At 42.0% G+C, this 18197-nt stretch overlaps 1 pseudogene; it reads right to left on the minus strand.

Moving 5' to 3' along the window:
* Positions 1509 to 2651, minus strand: LOC102187117 (annotated as a pseudogene).

An 18197-nucleotide genomic window follows, 5' to 3' on the forward strand; every position in this document is an offset into this window, starting at 1 on the left:
AGGATTTATCCAGACTTGGACTGAGTTCTGGCATCTTGGATCCTCCAGACGTCTTTCTTTTCTCAGGCTTAAGCCAAATAATAGCAGGTTTTGCTTCATAAACTACCTATAAGTTTCTTTTAACTAATTTTATAGTTGTCCTACTTAGATTTTTTTTTTTTTTTTTTTGGTCATGCTGCTCAGCATGTGGGATCTTAGTTCCTTGACTAGGGATCAAACCCAAGCCCCCCTGCACTAGAAGCTTGGAGTCTTAACCACTGGACCACCAGGGAAGAGCCTTCTTTGGTTTTTAGCAGCTACAGTTCAAGGGAATAATTCTTGAAAGAGAATATAGTATAGACAAGTTGGGGGTTTCAGGTTAGGGTTCAACAAACAAATTTTGAAAGCCTCAAAGGTTTAGGGATGAGTTTCTTGTCCTGGGGCTGTTTGGAGCCAGGCCTTTATTGCAGTGTCTCTGAGTTATTTGATACGCCTCATCCTGTACCAGCTGCCTGAGAACAATCACCTCCTTACACCAGATTTGGGAGTTCTCAGGTGCTCAGACTCAAGGTTCTTGTTCAATAGCTAAGTCGTGTCTGACTTGGCAACACCAGGGACAGCACCATGCCAGGCTTCCTTGTCCTTTACTATCTCCCAGAGTTTGCTCAGACTCATTACCATTGAGTCGGTGATGCCATCTAGCCACCTCATTCTCTGTTGCCCCCTTCTGCCCTCAATCTCTCCCGGCATCAGGGTCTTTTCCAATGTCAGCTCTTCACATCCAGTGGCTAAAGTACTGGAGCTTCAGCTTTAGCATCAGTCCTTCCAATGAATATTCAGGGTTGATTTCCTTTAGGATAGACTGGCTTGTGCGTCATCAAGCCCAGCATTTTGCATGAAGTACTCTGCATACGAGTTAAATAAGCAGAGTGACAATATACAACCTTGATGTACTCCTTTGGCGATTTGGAACCAGTCTGTTGTTCCATGTAGAGTTCTAACTGTTGCTTCTTGACCTGCATACAGGTTTCTCAGGAGGCAGGTAAGCTGGCCTGTTACTCGCATCTTTTGAAGTATTTTCCACAGTTTGTTGTGATCCACACAGTCGAAGGCTTTGGTGTAGTCAATAAAGGAAAAGTAGGTATTTTTATGACACTCTTGCTTTTTTGTTGAACCAATGGATGTTGACAATTTGATCTCTGCTTCCTCTGCCTTTTCTAAATCCAGCTTGAACATCTGGAAGTTCACAGTTCATGTCCTGTTGAAGCCTGGCTTGGAGAATTTTGAGCATTTGCTAGTGTGTGAGATGAGTGCAGTTGTGCACTAGTTTGAACATTCTTTGACACTGCCTTTCTTTGGGATTGGAATGAAAACTGACTTTTTTTTTTTTAGTTTTGCAGTTTATTTATTGAAACCTCATACATACATTGCTTGGATGTAGAATTCTAAAACCACGTTTTTCCAAAAAAAGTTTTTATCCCATATCATGGAATAATGAATATACCAATGGAATACATAAGTCACTCAAGTTGCTTCTCAATGTGTTAAACAGAGAATTATTTGCTCATTTGGTAAACATTACCTCATCCGCTTCTTCACCTTCATCATAATCATCGGCATCATCTTCAATCGCTTCTCCAGTAAAGTATAACACTGATCTTGGGATTATACACTCATGTAAAAAGTGACCAATTTCAAAGTCTGAAGTGAGGATAGATTCAAAATCATCGTCTAGATCTCCACTCTCAGAAACCTCAGGAGGGGCAAAAAAAAGAGTCATTAGAAACTGTTTTGGTCACAGTACAAACCGTCCCATGTCCCTTGTGTTTCTGCTGCTTCTTAATCATTTTCAAAGTGACATTCTTCCCTTTTTTCCAATCTATCTGGCACCCTGTACAACCCATAATTTCTAGTCCATCAAAAGAAAAGGGATCAGAATCATCTGGTTCTGACCTCATCCTATATGTCTTTATCAACACTTCATTTGTGAAATATTCATTGGGTTCAAAGTGAAATTCTAAGACAAAACTCATAGGTTGACCAGCATCTGAGAACTTCACTTTAATATCTTCCAAGTGCTTCAGAATAGGTTCATCATGTTCCTGAACCATATCACTGAGCAAGTCAACATTCTTAATAATGGTCAACCAAAACTCAGGAATTCCCTTGGGATCTTTTTCTTCATCCTTTTTTTTTCATCTTTAGTCTTGGCCTTTTCTTTCAGCTCCTCCGAAATTTCATCTTCCTCATCTGGTTTCCATTCACCTTCTTCGGTAGGTTCATAAATGGCATTAATGATCTCAAATCACTTATCAAACAGAGGCTCATAAAGAACTGCATACTTTCTTTCAAGATCATGAACTTCCTCATGTAATTTGGCTTCTATCTGTGCACATTTAACTTGAAGGTTTTTGAGAGCATTCACCCGTCTTTTAGCTATCCTAGGCAAGCTTTCAATGTATCTTGTTGGTGTTTCTACCAGACCATCAAGTCTCTCTTGAAGGGCTACAAGAATCTGAGGATTTTGCATCATCTGAACAGTCAGCTGACACGCTTTGATTTTTGTTTCTTCACCAGGTTCTTCTTCAACATCATCCAAATCTTGATCAAGTTCAGACTGTTCTTTGTTGTCGATGTCTGCCATGTTGTACAAATGCCAGATATCTCCGGGTCCTGCCTTGCTGCATCCGGACGGCGAGCAATCCTTAGTTCCCTACCATGTCGGGGCCTCAAAACACCTTTTCTAATCGTGTGGCCACTGCTAAGTTTTCCAAATTTGCTGGCATATTGAGTGCAGCACTTTCACAGCATCATCTTTTAGGATTTTAAATAGCTCAACTGGAATTCCATCACCTCCACTAGCTTTGTTCGTAGTGATGCTTCCTAAGACCCACTTAACTTTGCATTACAGGATGTCTGACCCTACGTGAGTGATCACATCATCATGGTTATCTGGGTCATGAAGATCTTTTTTGTATAGTTCTCCTGTGTACTCTTGTCACCTCTTCTTAATCTCTTGTGCTTCTGTCCTAGGGCTGAATTAGGAAAAGAGTACGTCAAGGCTGTATATTGTCACCCTGCTTATTTAACTTATATTCAGAGTACATCATGAGAAGTGCTGGGCTGGAGGAAGCACAAGCTGGAATCAAGATGCTGGGAGAAATATTAATAACCTGAGATAGGCAGATGACACCATCCTTATAGCAGAAAGTGAAGAAGAACTAAAGAGCCTCTTAATGAAAGTGAAAGAGGAGAGTGAAAAAGTTGGCTTAAAACTCAACATTCAGAAAACTAAGATGAGGGCATCTGGTCCCATCACTTCATGGCAAATAGATGGGGAAACAATGGAAACAGAGACTCTTTTCTTGAACTCCAAAATCACTGCAAATGGTGACTGCAGCCATGAAATTAAAAGATGCCTTCTCCTTGGAAAACCAGCTATGACCAACCTAGACAACATATTAAAAAGCAGAGACACTACTTTGTCAATAAGGGTACGTCTAGTCAAAGCTATGGGTTTTCCAGTAGTCATGTATGAATGTGAGAGTTGGACTATAAAGAAAGCTGAGTGCTGAAGAATTGATGCTTTTCAACAGTGGTGTTGGAGAAGACTCCTAAGAATCTCTTGGACTGCAGAGAGATCCAACCAGTCAATTGTAAAGGAAATCAGTCCTGGATGTTCATTGGAAGGACTGATGCTGAAGCTGGAACTCCAATCCTTTGGCCACCTGATGGGAAGAGCTGACTCCTTGGAAAAGACCCTGATGCTGGGAAAGATTGAAGACGGGAGGAGAAGGGGACCACTGAGGATGAGATGGTTGGATGGCATCACCGACTTGATGGACTTGAGTTTGAGTAAGATCCAGGGGTTGGTGATGGACAGGGAGGCCTGGCATGCTGCACTCCGTCGGGTCACAGAGCCAGATACTACTGAGTGACTGACCTGAACTGAGGATTGACTGCTTTGATCTCCTTGCAGCCCAAGGGACTCTCAAGGGTCTTTTCCAACACCACAGTTCAAAAGCATCAATTCTTTGGCACTCAGCTTTCCTTATGGTCCAGCTCTCACAACCATACACAACTACTGGAAAAATCATGACTAGGCAAAATGATGTCTCTGCTTTTTAATCTGCTGTCTAGGTTGGTCATAGTTTTTCTTCCAAATAGCAAGCATCTTTTAATTCCATGGCTGCAATCATCATCCACAGTGACTTTGGAGTCAAGAAAATAAAATCTGTCACTGTTTCCATTTTTTCCCCCATCTATTTGCCATGAAGTGATGGGACCAGATATCAGATCTTCGTTTTTTGCCAGTTGAGTTTTAAGCCAGGTTTTTCACTCTCCTGTTTCACCTTCATCAAGGGACTCTAGTTCCTCTTTGCTTTCTGCTATTAGGGTGGTTGAACATAACCTTGTGCTCTTCTTGGGAATTGGGATGAAGATTGACCTTTTCCAGTCCTGTAGCCACTGCTGGGTTTCCCAGATTTGCTGACATATTGAGGACAGCACTATAACAGCACATCTTTTAGGGTTTTTAAATAGCTCTGCTGAAATCCTATCACCTCCATGAGCTTTATTGGCAGCAGTGCTTCCTAAAGCCCACTTGACTTCACACTCCAGGATGTCTGGCTCTAGGTGAGTGACCACCCCATGGTGGTTATTTGGGTTGTTAAGATCTTTTTTTGTACAATTCTCTATATTCTTGCCATCTCTTCTTGATTTCTTCTGCTTCTATTAGGTCTTTCTCGTTTCTGTCCTTTATTGTGCCCATCTTTGCATGAAATGTACCTTTGATAACCCTTTTGATATTTTCCTCTATTTCTTTGCACTGTTCACTGAAGAAGGCCGTCTTGTCTCTCCTTGTCTTTCTCTGGAACTCAGCATTCGTTGGGTGTACCTTTCCCAACTGAATGCAGGGATTGTGGAAGGGATTGTGCAGTTTAATTAAATAAAGTCTCCTTTACTGGAAAGATTATCCTGGATTATCCAGGTGGGCCCAGTGTAATCACAGGGACCTTTACAAGAGGCAAAAGGTCATAGGCAGAATGAGAAATACAAAAAATATGAAGGTTCACTACTGGCTTTGAGAAAAGTGTACATTCATTTCCCCTAGAGCCTAGGAAAGAAAATCTCCCCTAAAGCTTCCAAAAGGAATGAAGCCATGTGACACTTTATTTAGCCCAATGAGACCTTCCAAAACGTAAAATAATAAATTTGTGTTGTTTTAAAGCCTCTAGATTTGTAGGAATTTGTTCCAGCAGCAATAGGAATCCTGTTACTGAAGGGTATGTGTGGGAGGTCTGGCTGCTCACCGCTCAAAAGCCAGTAAACAGGCCAGATTGGTGGAAAGGAAAGTTTGCTATATTTCAAGTGCCAGCAACTGGTGGGGAAGAGTGGTGAACATCTGTCCAAAGGCCGACTCGCCCCATGATAAGCAAGGGGTGAGAGCTTCTATAGACAGAGTTGAGGGGGTTACATGCAGAAACAGCATAGTCATCTCTAACAGGCATCTTCAGTTGGTCATCAGTGGTCTGACTAGCATCATTTTGGTTTTTTAGGTACAGTTAATCTTCGGTTCCGGGGTGCACTTGTTCCCGTTTCTTTGCAGTCAGTTCTTGGAATTGTGGCAGCTCAAGTCCTAGGTACAGTCTGGTCATCATGTAGTTAATTTCTCCACCTGGTGTTTTGGTATCTATAAGACAGCTTGCAGGATGTGGCTCAGAATATTATCTATAGCCCTTGAAAAGGGACTAAAGGTCCCTGACTATGGTTAATGACTACATTATTATTATTAGTCTCCTTTGATGACTCTTTCCCTTTGTTTCAGCATTTCTCACTTCTCTGATTAAACTTATTCTTTGACTGACGTTTTCCACAGGCAAAAGGCAGGCAGAGGTCATGGTTAGGGGACAAGAACCATATGGTCCTGCTCCGTTTCAATCTGATCCATCTAACTGTCTGGAGATTAGTGTCCCCTTGCCTGAAGAACCTGTAATGGCCTATCCTGAAGTAGGTGCTTTGCAGATGAATGCTGATTCTCCTCAAGACCTATATCACTTCTTTCATTGCTTCTAGACTAACAACTAGACTCAAATCCTGAAAGACCCCAGTGGAACAAGTACATTGCATATTATTCTATGGTGTTGACCATCATTTAACAAATTTGGAAGGACATTTGTGAAGATTGCTAAATCATTTCTCAAAGGGGATACAGTATTTGTTCAAGAGGACCAGACCATAAAAGTTTTTTGGTCTGCTGAAAGTTTAACATTATAGCTAACTGGCAGTCTAGATGACATAACTCTTATTTGTGGGGGCTGATTTCTTTTTATATTATAGCATGGTTGTATGAGTATGGTAATAATACAGTAGAAGGACAGAAACTGGTCATGTAGTGTACAAATGGGAAAACTGCAGAAGCCGGGTTCTTAAGTAGGTGAGGGAAAATGGGGTCAATACACAAGGTGGGGTAGAGATGATTCACATGTTATATAGGAGGGAAGGACGATTATATGAGTCCAGATATAGGTAAATCATTAGGTTTAGTGATAAACATTCTGATTGCTTCTGTTTTTCTCACCTGGTTAAGAAGTCAGTCGTTAGCATAGAGAACAGATTTGTGGTTGCCAAGAGGGAGGCGGTTGGGGGAGAGGTGGAGTGGGAGGTTGGGTTAGCCAGATGTAAGGTTTTACTACATAGAATGGATAAACAACAAGGTCCTGCTGTATATCAAAGAGAGCTATATTCAATATCTTATGATGGAAAAGAATATTTAAAAGGAAAGTATAACTGAATCACTTTGCTATACAGCAGTAATTAACATAACATTGTAAATCAACTATACTTCTATTAAAAATAAAAAAGTCTATCATTAGCAGAGAGTAGACAGGGGTGGGGGCTTCCCAGGTGGCACTAGTGGTAAAGAACCTGACTGCCAACACAGGAGACATAAGAGGTGCAGGTTCAATCACTGGGTTGGAAAGATCCGCTGGAGGAGGGCATGGCAACTCACTTCAGTATTCTTGCCTAGAGAATCCCACGGACAGAGAAGCCTGGCGGGCTATAGTCCAAAGGGTCACAAAGAGTTGGACATGACTGATGCGACTTAGCACGCTTGCACACAGACAGGGGTGGAGGCAGAGAAGATTTAAGAATGTTAGGGAAAATGAAAACACAAATTCCCCAGGCCCAGGGAATTCAAGACTTTAAGAAAAAATGTTGATCAGGACAGAGCCTACATAGAGCCTTTACTGGAAGCTACCATAGATCTACTCATAAGATCTGAAAGCCACTTTCTCCAGACATCTTAGGCAGGGTGTCAATGATTTGTCTTCTGTAGGTGTGGTCATTTACCCAGTTACAGTATGCCAGGAGTCAGCGTAAGGAATCCCGCCCGTGGCAAAGGTCATGAGGAAGGAAGCCAGACATAGCAAAGACGTGATTTGGCTTCAGGGGTTCCCCCTGGGTTTTCCTGAACATCTACCCCCCAAAACCAGAGTCTGCCTGCCTTATTGTACTGTGCTTTCCACTCTTCTGCCTCTAAAACAAATTAACTTAGGGCTCCAGTTAACAGTCTCCTGCATATAAAAAGAATGTCTCGGTTTAAACCCCTTTGATGGTTTTCTAACTTACCTGACCGGTCTGCCCGGACTTTTACAACTTGTGAATTGTTTACAGGCCCCCAACCGTGAGAGGCACAAAGCTTAAAGCATCTTAAAGATACAGAGCCTTTTCTAAAGAGCTAAAAATTATATTGGTGACAGGTTTCACTGTTGAGTCAATGACTGCTGCCAGGCCTCCATATTCTTTATCTTTTAGGCACCTGAAGGATATTAATCAATGTAATTGGGATATAGAAAAAGGAATATAGTAGTTTTGATGTTAGCAACACTAGACTTTTGAGTTAATTACTTTTCTCTTTGTTATAAATCACTGTACTTCTTTCATTGTTTTAAACTGTTGTATCCTTACTATGTAAGAATGTAACTTTATTTAGTGCTTTCTGACAGTGGCACCAGACTTTGGGAAGAACAACACTATTGAGGCAAATAAGACTTCTGGTTGACAAACGCTTATCAGAAAAGGGCCTTAAAATGTTCATTGGCCTTCTGGCCAGAAGATGATGTAAATCACCTAAGACTTGTGTATACAACTAGGTATGCAGAGAGAAAGCCTGGTCTCGATAAGAGTCAGGGCTGCTGACACTGCATAATTTTGTATTATCCACTGATCTCTATGTAAAATCAAAAGTATGTAAGGCCTTTCCGGACAATAGAAGATGGGCCAGTCACTGGAAAGACTGGTTCCCCCGTGTCTTTTCTTACTCTATTTTCTGGCTGAATTCCCATCTGGGGTGTGGAGGCTCGCCATGTCTACTTACTTGCCCCGGCTTCTAAGACCCATGAGAGAGGGAGCCCAAGGCGGGGCACCCTCCGCTGTTCAAACGGGCGCTGGTGGCCTAACATAGATGGTGCAAATCTCTTGTCCTGCGGTTTTATTAGTTCTCCACGTAAACCAAGTTATTCAGCATCTTTTCGCCACTAATTTTCCTACTACACTATTCTTTCCTAATCTGTTTATATTTCTAAATAAATAAGTTTTTCCTCGCCACGTCGTCCGCACTTCAAATTACCCTGGATCCACTGGGGCTGGACCCCAGCAACAGTATACCTTCTTATGTATTCAGCCAACTCCTGTTTCTCCAGTTGATGCTGAGGACTCATGAGAAACCCAGATGGTGGACTTCCCCACTGGTGCAGTGGATGGGAATCCAGTTGCAAATGTAAGGAACAATCCCTGGAATTCAATCCCTGGTCCAGGAAGATTCCACATGGCACTAACTAACTAGGTCCATGCACCACAGCAACTGAGCCTGGTGGTGGTGTTTTAGTCATTAAGTCGTGTCTGGCTCTTAGACTTTAGCCCACCAGACTCCCCTGTCCATGGGTTCTCCAGGCAAGAATACTGGAGTGGGAGCCGTTCCCTCCTCCAGGGGATCTTCCTGACCCAGGGATAGAACCTGGGTCTCCTGTATTGCAGGCAGATTCCTCACCCTCTGAGCCACCAGGGAAGCCCTCCTGAGCAACTACTGAAGTCCACTTGCCTAGAGCCTGTGCTCCAAAACAAGAGAAGCCACCACAATGAGAAGCCCACACACCAAACGAAGAGTAGCCCCTGCTCGCCATAACTCAAGAAATCCTGCACAAAAGCAATGAAGTCTCAGCACAGTCCAATAAATTAATAAAAAACCCAAGTGGTAAATACCTTTTAAGTTGTCTGCCAAACCAAGGCCCCTTTCTCTAAACCCTCTCCTCAACCAAGGGTGGCCCCTTTGCAGCCAAATTTATATTATACAATCCCCACCCCCACCTCCAATGCCAAAATTAAAGCTGGGGTAAACACTTGTTGCACTGATCAATTAGATTTTCTCTCCTGGGAATTAAAATTGAATGTAAATTAGAATACTAGGTCTCTAAGCATTTGACTAGAGGCTAGAGCTAGGGGGAAATCTGATTATGAGAGTGAGCAGCCTTTTGCACCATGTCGATCAGAGAAGCTGAGAAGATAGGTTTTGAGTGTGAAGGAAGAGAGAGAGAAAAAATGAGCAGACGTATAGAAAGAACCAGAGGCCACGTGGTCCTGAAAGATGGTATCTGCCTTGGTTCTTCCTAACATACTAGTCACTGACTTCTGTCCTCAGTTGAACTTCCTCCCTTGAATTACATACAATAGTCCTGTTCCCCAAGATTCACACTTTGCATGAGCCAAATCAGCACATTTGTTATTATGACCCAAAGAACCTTCACCAAAAGCAAAGATTTATTAAATGCTAAGTAGAAGTCAGGATTTTTATGTCTACAACATTTCACTAATCTAATCTAATAACTAATTCTGTCAGAAAAGAAAGGAAGTGACCCGAGGCTGAGGGATTATTTAGTTACTCTATCCAAACTCTTGGGAGATTTGAGAAGAAAAATGCAGTAGTCACTATATACAATCCAGTTGTAATTTTTTTTAGTCATTAAAAATAATCTTATTCAATCTGAAAAGCAATGAAAGGAAAGGAAAGAAATCATTCATGTGACTACCTTCCTAATATAACCACTGAGCATTTTGATATGTTTCATGTGATTTTTCCCTTATGTGTGGACTTCTAACAGTGAAACTGCATGTTCTCCTTTTTTCATCAGATATTATGCCATATATATTTCCTGTGTTGCTGCATAATCTTCATAGCTAAAGTTTTCATGGCTACCTAATATTTACTGATCAGTTATACTATAAAAACAACACTGCAGATCTAGTTCTCTCCAGTTTGAAATTCCTAAAAGAAATTCCTGAGTATATATGGCTATTTTTATCATAAGAGAGAAGTTCTATTTTATAGGGTTGGAGATAATCAGACTTTACCATTTTGCATCGCTCAAGTTTTATGTTCATGGGACTTCCCTGGTGGTCCAGTGGTTAAGACTCAGCACTCCCAAAGCAGGGGGCCCAGGCTTGATCCCTGGTCAGGGAGCTAGAAAGATCCCATATGCCACAACTAAGACCAAGCACAGCAGATTTTTTTTAAGTTTATTCCTTTTTACTGTTGCATGGTATCCCCTGATGTGAATGCAGGACAGTTTATTTAAACCATTCAGCTGTTCAAGTTCATCTGAGCAATTTCCAGTTTAGGATTACAATAAGTAAAGCTGCTAAGAACATTCATGTACAGGTTTTCTATGAACATAAATGTTCATTTCTTTGGAATAAACACCCAAGAGTGTAATTGCTGATTCAAACAGTACGTGCATGTTTCGTTTTATAAAAAACTGCCAAACTTTTTCAGGGTGACTGTACCATTTTACATTGTCACCAACACTCTAATGATGCACTTCTGCATCTTCACCAGTATTTGGTATTATCATTATTTCAGCCATCCTGAGAGGTATGTAGTGATCTCTCATTGTGGTTTTAATTTGCATTTCCTAATGTCTGGTGACGTCATACATCTTTTCGTGTGATTATTTGCCTTCTCCAAAAAAGCAAGAGAGTTCCAGAAAAACATTTGCTTAATTGACTATACCAAAGCCTTTAACTGTGTGGATCACAACAAAATGTGGAAAATTCTTAAAGAAATGGAAATGCCAGACCACCTTACCTGCCTCCTGAGAAATATGTATGCAGGTTGAGAAGCAGCAGTTAGAACCAGACATGGAACAACAGATTTGTTCCAAACTGGTAAAGGAGTGTGTCAAAGCTGTATATTGTCACCCTGCATATTTAACTTATATGCAGAGTACATCATGTGAAATGCTGGGCTGGATGAAGCATAAGCTGGAATCAAGATTGCTGGGAGAAATATTAACCTCAGATACACAGATGACACCACCCTTATGGCAGAAAGCAAAAAAGAACTAAAGAGCCTCCTGATGAAAGTGAAAGAAGAGAGTGAAAAAGTTGGCCTAAAACTCAACATTTAGAAAACTAAGATCATAGCATCCAGTTTCATCACTTCATGGCAAATAGATGAGGAAACAATGGAAACAGTGAGAGACTTTCTTTTCTTAGACTCCACAATCACTGCAGTTGGTGACTGCGGCCATGAAATTAAAAGATACTTGCTCCTTGGAAGAACAGCTATGACCAACCTAGACAGCATATTAAAAAGCAGAGACATTACTTGGCCAGCAAAGGTCCATCTAGTCAAAGCTATGATTTTTCCTGTAGTCGTGTATGGATGTGAGAGTTGGACTATAAAGAAAGCTGAGCACTGAAGAATTGATGCTTTTCAACTGTGGTGTTGGAGAAGACTCTTGAGGGTCCCTTGGACTGCAAGGAGATCCAACCAGTCCATCCTAAAGGAAATCAGTCCTGAATATTCATTGGAAGGACTGATGCTGAAGCTGAAACTGCAATACTTTGCCCACCTAATGCGAAGAACTGACTCCTTGGAAAAGACCCTGATGCTGGGAAAGATTGAGGGCAGGAGGAGAAGGGGACGACAGAGGATGAGATGGTTGGATGGCATCACTGATTCAATGGGCATGAGTTTGAACAAGCTCCAGGAGTTGGTGATGGACAGGGAGGCCTGGCATGCTGCAGTCCATGGGGTCACAAACAGTTGGACACAACTGATCAACTGAACTGATACCCACATCAGTGAAATGTCTGTATGTGTTTAAAGGGAAAGCACTCCTTGTGTTTCTACTCTACCCTACTTCCACTATTCTCACACTTAAACAGTTCACAACAGCTCTCGCACTCAATCTAATGGAAAAAAACAGCCTTATTTCCTCTTTACTTACATTCACAACACTTCGACCAGAGGTGCGTGGGTCTTTCCTCAACTCCAAGCAGTTCTCAGTTCCTCCCAATACCAGCTGGGTGTTTACATTTTAACTCAGTGTCAAAATCTGAGTTAAGCATCAGATCCCACAGGCTAAGGGCTCAGACTCACAAGGCTGCCCCTGGCCACTTCAGATGCCGTTTGTAAGTCCAGGTGTTGACCTATTCTTTTGACCAACCAGCTGTAAATCAGAGTTTCCCACAACCCTTTCTCCGTTTCCATTAGTTTGCTAGAGCGGCTCACAGGACTCGGGAAGACAGTTTACTTGATCACCCGTTTAGTATAAAAGGATATGACTCAGGAACAACCAGATGGAAGAGATGCACAGGACAGGTATGGGGGAGAAGCACAGCACATCCGACCCTTCTCTGAATGCATCGCTCTCCCAGCATCTCTATGTTTCCACCAACCCAGAAGCTCCCCTGACCTTGTCCTTTTGTGTTTGTGTGGAGGCCTTCTCTCGTAGGTGTGGTCAATTTAATCATCAGTCTTTTTTGAGGAATTCAACCTCCAGCCCCTCTCCCCTCCTTGGAGATCAGGAGATGGGCAGAAGTTCCAGCTGTCTAATCACATGGTTGGTTCCCCGACAACCAGCTCCCATCACATGATTATCTAGGAGTTTTCCAAAAATCACTTTATTATCGTACACAGATGGGGGAAAGGGAATTTTTATGAATAACAGAAGACACATATTTCAGCTTTATTGCTCTAAAGCTATTTCAGAAACAAACAAACAAAAGTATTGTAACAAAAGATGCCGCTATTGCTCTGTTCAGCTAGAAAATTACAAGTGTTTTAGGAATTATGTGCCAGGAAGGGACAAAAATCTTATAAATCACAATACCATGATGTCTTTTGCTCATATTCTAATTTATTACCCTTTCTCTGAGACCCACTCCCCACACACACTGATGCATTTATGGGATCTCAGTTCTCCAACCAGGGATTGAACCTGGGGCATGGCAATGAAAACCTCGAATCCTAACCACTGGGCCACCAGGGAACTCCTCAGTTCTTTATCTTTTATGACTGAACTGTGGTCTTTATAATCTTTATGTTGAGTTGGCCAAAAGGTTGTTCAGAAACAACCTTTTTGTTCAGGTTAGAAAAACCTGAACAACCTTTCGACCAACTCGGTATATTCTAAGTACTTGTCCTTTTACCTTTGTGTGGCTTGCAGATATTTATCCAAGTTTGTATCTTGTCTTTTCATCTTCTTCCTAGGTGCTTTCCCAGAACAAAAGTTTTAATTTTGAAGAGTCCAATTTGTCAGTTTTTCCTGTTACAAATTGTGCTTTTTGGTATCAAGCTCAAGAAGGCTTTGCCTAGCCTGAGTTCCCAAAGATTTTCTCCTATATATTTGTCTAAAAGTTTCATGCTTTTTGTATAAGTCTGTGACTAATTTTGAGTTTATTTTTGCATAAACTGTGAGGTTTAGGTTGCGATTCTGTTTTTTGGCTTTTTTTGCCCATCAAGGTCCAGTTGCTCCAGCATCATTCATTAAATTGGATCCATCAACATTTCATTATTATGTACTTGGAGAGGAAAAGCTTTCTCCTCTTCGCTTCTAAGTTTGTTGGCTGGAATGCTAATTAACTGATGTAAAACAGATTAACAGAAGAAAAACAAACACACCTTTGTATGTTCGGGATGCCCATATAGACATGAATGCTGTGCTGCGCTTAGCCACTCAGTCGTGTCTGACCCTTGGTGACCCCATGGACTGTAGCCCGCCAGACTCCTCTGCCAGTGGATTCTCCAGGCAAGAACACTGGTGTGGGTTGCCATACCCTCCTCCAGGGGATCTTCCCAACCCAGGATTCAAGCACAGGTCTCCCACATTACAGGTAGATTTTTTTTTTTTAACCATCTGAGCCACCCGGGAAGCCCAAGAATACTGGAGTGAGTAGCCTATCCCTTCTCCAGGGGATCTTCCTGACCCAGGAATTGAATGGGTCTCCTGCACTGTAGGCAGATTCTTTACCAGCAGAGCTACCAGAGTAGCCCTAAAGACATGAGGCTCAGGGGCAACTGAGGCTTACATACTATTCTAAGCTAAGAAGGGGGTAGGGTGTGGGCCCTCAGCGTGGAGGAAGACAAGTCATAGGATGAAGAAGAGAGTAAACATTTACTCGGACGTTCAGATAAGTCCTTCTGATATTACAAAGTTATCTCTGGTAATTACTCTTTTCCTGGTTCAGGCCCCCTGTTTAAACTCTTAGGCAGTTAAGGAGAAGGTTAAAAAGAAAGGTCTTCCTGACTCTGCTGGGCCTTGATTATCTTCAGCTCAAAATAATCCACATGCAAAAGAAGCACGTTCTGGGGAAGCCTGCCCCAAACTCCCCGATATTGTTCCTTTGTATCCCTCAAAGTTCACTCTTTTCAGATATTAATGTGATTATCTCAGCTTAATGATGAAAAAAATTGAACCTAGAAGGAAGAAATGAGGTACAAGAAACAGAGAGGGACTTCCCTGGTGCCCCAGTGGTTAAGACTGCACACTTCCACTGCATGGGACATGGGTTTGATCCCTGATCCAGGAAGTTAAGTTCTCACATGTTCCTTGTGTGGCCGAAATAAGTAAAATTTCTTTAAAAAAGAGAGATTTGAATCCAAAATTTGAAACCTAAGGAAAGAAAGCAGAGCTTCTCTGATGGCTCAGGGGTAAAGAATCTGACTGCCGATGCAGGAGACAGATTCAATCCCTGAAAATCCCAGATTTTCAATCTGGGGAAATCCCACATGCTGTGGAGCAGCTAAGCCTGGGTGCAGCACACGTTGAGCCTGCTTTAGAGCCTGAGAGCTGCAACTACTGAAGCCCCTGGCCTAGAGCTTGTGCTCCACAGCGAGAGAAGCCACCCCAAAGAGAAGCCTGCATGTCACAACTAGAGAAAAAGCCTGCCTGCAGCAATGAAGACCCAGCACAGCCAAAAATAAATTATTAAAAAAAGAAAAGGGACTTCCACCATGGTTCAGTGGATAAGACTCCATGCTTCCACGACAGAGGGCATGGGTTTGATGCCTGGTTGGGGAACTAAGATCCCTCATGCTTTGTGATGTGGCCAAAATTTAAAAAAAAAAAAAAAAAAGTAGAAAAATCTTCAGTGCATCAGTGTGATAGAGATCATGCAACGCAAAGAGGCAAAACGTGAGAGCAGAAGAGAGATCAGAGATCAGCTGGTCTGAGCCTTCCTTTTTGCAGATAAGGAAAATGAGGCCAGGAGGCCAATTGTCCTGCTGACAGTCACTCACGAACTGTCTGAGCTGGACTAGAGCCCTTGGCTCCTGATGTCCAGTACAGTGCCCTTCCTGAAACATTCTGCTCCTTCACTTACTCGGCGATTATGGATTGCACGTGTTTTCATGTATACCCAGAGACTTAACCCATCACCAGTTTGATCGTAGACAGTACTTCTGAAAATGGATGGCTTTGTTTCCTTTCTCGTCAATTCACCTTTAAGAGAGAGGAGCAAAGAAGGAGGAGACAGAAGGAAAAAAAAGGGAAAGGGAATAAGCTTTAGACAAACATAAAATCATCATTGGAGAAAGCCTAATAATATTTCTGTTCCAAAAAGAGGGAAAAAATTAGATTTAGAAAAGCCCATTCTGTGATTTCCCTGGTGTCCAGTGGTTAAGATTCCATGCTTCCAATGCAGGTGGCCTGGGTTCAGTCCCTGGTCAGGGAACTAGACCCCACATGAGACAACTAAAACTTGGTGCAGAGAAAGAGAGAGAGAAAGAAAGAGAGAGGAAAAAAAAAAAACCCATTTCAAAACACACACACAAATCCTTTTAACTTATTTAAACAGTAACTCAAACTGTTGACAATTTTATCAAATTACAGAATAAAACAGCCAATATTAATCCCCTCAGAATGGACATGAAGGATGTTTGAGGAGGGAAGAAGTTTTTCTTTAAACTAAATGATCTTTCAGACGGCTAAGATAGACAGTCCCTTCAAGACAGAGTTGTTTTCTCTTTCTCTTTTTTATTCTAAGGTGTCTCTAAAATGAACCATCTTATTTAGGTCAAAATTCCGCAGAGTAGCCAGTACAATTCCAAACCATCTTCTGTGAAGCTATGTCAGAAAGTAGTGCAAGTTTATTAGCAGACAACCCATGAGAAGTTGGCTGACATTTGGTCAAAAATAAAAATAGAACTTACAAGAGTTTTGGTCCCTAACCCCAAGGATTAGTTGCCCTTCCTGCTTACTCAAAAAAATCAGCATGTCTCTGAAGCCCAAAGAGATAATAAAAGTCCAGATTCAGCATGCTGCTCCTGCTGCTGCAACCATCTCATCCTCTGTCGTCCCCTTCTCCTCCTGCCTTCAATCTTTCCTAGCATCAGGGTCTTTTCAAATGAGTCAGCTCTTCGCATCAGGTGGCCATTTCAGCTTCAACATCAGTCCCTTCAATGAACACCCAGGACTGATCTCCTTTAGGATGGACTAGTTGGATTTCTAACATCACAGTTCAAAAGGATCAATTTTTCTGTGCTCAGCTTTCTTTATAGTCCAACTCTCACATCCATACATGACTACTGGAAAAACCATAGCCTTGACTAGAAGGACCTTTGTTGGCAAAGTAACGTCTCTGCTTTTTAATATGCTGTCTAGGTTGGTCATAACTTTCCTTCCAAGGAGTAAGCATCTTTTAATTTCATGGCTGCAATCACCATCTGCAGTGATTTTGGAGCCCAAAAAAATAAAGTCAGCCACTGTTTCCCCATCTATTTGCCATGAAGTGATGGGACCGGATCTTAGTTTTCTTGATCTTGCCATGATCTTAGTTTTCTGAATGTTGAGCTTTAAGCCAACTTTTCCATTCTCTTCTTTCACTTTCTTCAAGAAGCTCTTTAGTTCTTCACTTTCTGCCATAAGGTTGGTGTCATCGGCATATCTGAGTGTTTCCACAGTTTATTGTGATCCAGGGTTGTAGGTAAAGGTGACAGCATCAGCTGTGGCCTGCCAGGGTGTCCCTGGTATTTCAGTGGTTAAGAATCTGTCTTCCATCTCAGGGGATGCGAGTTCAGTCCCTGGTCAGGGAAGATCCCATATGCCGCAGGGCCACTAATTCCGTGTGCCACAACCACTGAACCGAGCCCCGAGAGCCTGTGCTTCAAAACAAGAGAAGCCACCACCATGGGAAGTCATCACTCTGCAAGACCCAACTTGCAGCAACTATAGAAGGCCCACGCCCAGCAACAAAGACCCAGCGCAACCAAAAATAAACAAATAATATAATATACTTAGATCTAGCCTGCCAAAATGAACAGGCTTGTTTCCTTGGAAATGACAAAGTTAAGGTAAAGGTGGGATGTGGTTCTCAGAAACCACTTCTCTGAAGCTGGGTAGGAAATCATTTCTCACATCCATGCCTTTGTGTAATCAGTTACACTTGAGTGTGGTAGGACTTCTCACTTGCTTTTGCAAACAGTAGAATATGGCAAAGGTGAAAAGATGTCACTCAAAGTAAGATCACCTCACTTTGCCTAAGAGTGTCTTGCTGTCATACTCACAGCAGATATTCTTTTCACTGGCTTAATTAATCTTATGGATCATTTTTTTTTTAAATTTTGGAGGTTTTCATTCATTTATTCATATACTTGTGCACTAATTTGAACAAATACATACACATATAGTGCACATCATCATATTTATTAGACAAAACACTGTGCCAGGGTCTCTAGAGGATTTCAGGGTAATATGAGAATGCTTATAATGGCATGTCTGCCTCTCTATCCCAGGAATATTTTGATCTCATAGTTGGAGCTACTCAGCTGTCATGTGAGAGCTTGCTCTTGCTGGTGAACCAGAGGAACCGAGCATCTGCATCCACAGAGTGGGCTCAGCTGTGCTGCTGCACTTGGACTCATTCACTCATTCACT

The sequence above is a fragment of the Capra hircus genome, chromosome 6, assembly GCF_001704415.2.
Source record: "Capra hircus breed San Clemente chromosome 6, ASM170441v1, whole genome shotgun sequence".
Classification (NCBI taxonomy): domain Eukaryota; kingdom Metazoa; phylum Chordata; class Mammalia; order Artiodactyla; family Bovidae; genus Capra; species Capra hircus.